Source organism: Homarus americanus, unplaced genomic scaffold, assembly GCF_018991925.1.
Source record: "Homarus americanus isolate GMGI-L3 unplaced genomic scaffold, GMGI_Hamer_2.0 scaffold18703, whole genome shotgun sequence".
In the NCBI taxonomy this organism is placed as follows: domain Eukaryota; kingdom Metazoa; phylum Arthropoda; class Malacostraca; order Decapoda; family Nephropidae; genus Homarus; species Homarus americanus.
Genome location: NW_024749779.1, coordinates 5,195,481 through 5,199,462, shown reverse-complemented (window position 1 = coordinate 5,199,462; position 3,982 = coordinate 5,195,481).

The window sequence follows — 3,982 nt, the reverse complement described above, 5'->3', positions numbered from 1 at the left end:
GCCATCCAGACGGTGACCGCGTCTCCCCTACTTCTGGAGATGACTGACGTGAAGGTGGTGGAGGTCACACAGCCTCTGAAGCAGATCAGAGTCAACACCATCACCAGCAGACTGGTTGAGACGCAGCTGAACATCTTCACCAGCACCGCCACCAACTACCTCACCGACATCCATACTGTGCCTGTGTTAGAAACCTTCCTCCAAACAGTCACTGATGTAGAGACCCGCTTCTCCCAGCTGACAAGTACTGCGACAGAGACCGCGTTCTCCACGGTGACGGTGACCAAGAACCAGCTAAAGACACAGGTGGTGGTTGAGCGCGTACCTGTCACGACCGTCAAGGCCACCTTTACTGAGGTGGAGGTACGAGACGTGACCAACACTCACTCCCTCACCAAGATGATCACTCAGACTGTCTGCCTACCTCCAGCAAACGCAATTTAACCAATAACCGAAGTAAAGAAAAATATATGATAAATTACATAATACTTTGTGAGCACCACTTGAGTCCAGGTATACGTAGGCCTACTGATAAATATTATGTTTTGTTTTAAATATTTTCATTATACATATAAAGATTAATGTAAGATGTGATAGACCTTGTTTGATATTTACCTTATGCGAGAAAGTGTTACAGAATCCTTGTACAAAGAGTTGGTTAATAATATTTTACAAAAGGCTACAGGGGAGTACACCTTTAATAAGAAAAGTGTGTGTGTGTGTGTAAGTCAGTTAGCGCCGTAGCTCCAAGACCGTGAAATATTGTACATTTCTATATATTTTTTCTATACATTAGCTACAACGTGGTTATTTTGTTGAAATTATAAACAAAAATTCAATTAGAAAACTTATGAATTCTATTTCAATTCACCTACAAATATGTTGGTCAGTGTTACCAACCTTTGACAATTAATCTTATTCATATAAAAGGTTAATGCAGGGTGACCTTTTTACTCTGGGAATATTGCTGATTATGTCACTGATTATTGCTTTTAAAACACAAAGGTTGCATGGATCTGTCTTGTCTTGGCCGCCTTCCTTGTACTGGTATATGAACAGTGAGGTTGTTGTGCTAAACGTCTCAGAATTTTTTTCGGACTTGTTTCCAATCTTTCCCGCACTTCATCCACATTCTGCGGTGTAACAACACTTGGCTGTCGCATTTTTTTAAACGTTCACGCAGCTTGTTTCTATGAACTGCTTCACCAGTTTCCATATCACTAATTTCGAAGGTTTCGTCCGACCACCTCAGCGACTTTTAAATGCAATTTGACGAGAAACACGTTCTTCCACAGTGAGCGCCATGGCGTGACTGAGTGAAAGCAGATAAATCACGTGATACCTACAATTACCATTTGGTCCACTCCCGTTTGGTTTACAGCCCATTAGGTTAGGTTAAATTAGGTTATCATTAACTAAAAGTAGAGATTCTAGGAATATGCCTGTCAGGGTGAATAACCAACTCTCGGCTTAGCAGCAGTTTGCCGCTTGTTTGGCGCAAACTTCAATAGGCTGAGGTATATGGTAGGCAGGCGGGAAGCATTTTTACGAAGTCTCTTAAGGCGGCGTCACTCTGGGCACTCCTCCAAACGTGTTTAGTAAACAACAACAAAGCGTCTAGACGAGGTTCGCCAGGGACCCCATTACTACGGTTGAGGCCGTACAGGATTGTGCTATAGTTCTTCACTTGGTTGCGTCGTGAAGTTTCTTTAAAAGTGGTGGCGGCTGGCTGGTCAAAGAAGACCCTGAATAATTATTTAATAATACTAAAGAAGTTTTAAAGTGACGAATAAACATAAATATGTCACCGTTCATATGTTATATTTTAAATTATTATTTCTTGATTTATTTCAATTTTTACTTGAAATTACATGAAGCTCATTTGAGCACTTATCCAGCCAGCAAAGACCTCCGACAAACCGTTGTCCATTTCTAGCAACAGCCAAATTCCTGCTGCTTTCTGGGCATTCAGGCCAACGGCCAGCAAGACGGGCAATTATTTGGAGGGAAATGCCCAGTGTGCCGCCACCTTTAGACACTTTTACAAAGGAGTCCTTGACGTCACATCTATGATGTCACGCCACAAATGGGTTGCCAGCCACTGCCATAACTTATACTGGTTCATTTAATGTGCCTCTTTACAATGCAAACATGCACCATATAACCTAACCTAACCTAATCTAACCATTAAATAAAGAAGCGTTAATTATAGCAGTGGCTAGCAACTCGGTGCTGGGCGTGACGTTATACATGCATGACGTCATATACGTGACGATGCTGGCTAATCATTGTGTCGATGAAAAAATGTCTAGGAGACTCTGGGGAGAGTGAGACGGCAGTCAGGCTGTGACTTCTTACACAGGGCGACCCGGGTCAGTGGCACACCCCAACACCTCTCTTAACTTTAATTTATCAAATGCCCTGACTCACAGCAGGGTATGGGAGCGATGCATCCTGATGACGGTCAGTGTAAGGAACACTGCAGCTTACGACTATCAATAATGACGGTTGGCGGAAGGTAAAAGGTTCATTAGATTTTATTTTTGTATATGTTTGTGTTTGTGTATGTTAATGTGTATGTGTGTGTGTGTGTGGATGGGTACGTGTGTCGAGAGGGATATGTGTGTGTTGGAGGTATGTGTGGATATATGTGTGTGTGTGCAACCTACAGGAGATCCTGACCACCTATGCAGATGCGTATGCACACTTCGGCCTTGAGGTGAATGTACGTAAGACTCAGATTCTCTTTCAGCCTGCCCCTGGCTCAGACACAGCTCCACCATCCATCCAGCTTAACGGTGCTACCCTTTCTACTTAATGTTGCCCACTTTCGGTATTTTGGCTCCCACCTGTCCACCACCGCGGACATCGATGAAGAGATTCAACATCTGATCAGATGTGCATCTCAAGCCTTTGGCAGACTCCGAAACCGTGTATTCAGCTGTAGGAAGCTGAAATTATATGCAAAGTTACACATATATAGGAGCAGTGGTCCTCCCCACCCTGTTTCACCCTGTTGTATGGCAGCGAGACATGGGTCACTTACAGGAGGCACCTCAAGTCACTTGAAAACTTTCACCAACGTAGTCTACGTTCCATCCTCCGAGTTCGCTGGGAAGACAAGAAAACAAATGCCAGTATTCTTCCTAACACCAACTGTAGGAGCATCGAGGCTACCATTATCCATGAACAACTACGCTGGACTGACCATGTTACCTGCATGGACAACAGGAGACTGCCAAAGCAGCTACTTTACAGTCACCTAACGAATAGTAAACGCAACGGTGGCGGGTAACTGAAAAGGTATCAGGATAGTTTTAAGATAAACCTGAAAAAATGCCAAATCGACCCCCTCACCTTGGAGAAGATTACTCCACACCGTAACGCTTGGGGGAGCACCACACAAGAAGGTGTCAATACTTTCTAGTTAACCCAACTGCATAACGAGGCAGATAAGCGCCATCGCCGGAAAGCCACTGCCGCACTAGATGTAGCCCCCTCACAAGTGATCGACCCTGCCCGCCCCGTATCGGTCTCTTTAGTCACCTCAGAACTCACTAACGTAAGTGACATCCTTAATAACTCATATCATTGTATTATAACTGGATGATCGTCATACTCGATTCCGAGTGACAGCAAAGTAGTAGTAGTAGTAGTAGTACTGTGTGTACTGTATGTATTTGTGAGCTGCACCTGACAGCATATATTTGCAAAAGAAACTCCAGTCCATAATATTAGTTCTTGAATATTAAACATAAACAGTATTTTAACCTTTCATAAAGAGACAGGTATGCAAGTACATCTGAATATCACATCATGCACTGAAGAATGTTATTTGTATCATGGGGTGATGGATGGCATGATAGAACTTGATGTTACGTTTATTGTATTGGTGTTATGTTTCACTTATTTTTATCGCATTTATTTATATCCAGTGTTCGTCAACCTTGTAGTCACTTTTTACATAATGTTACGTATATTA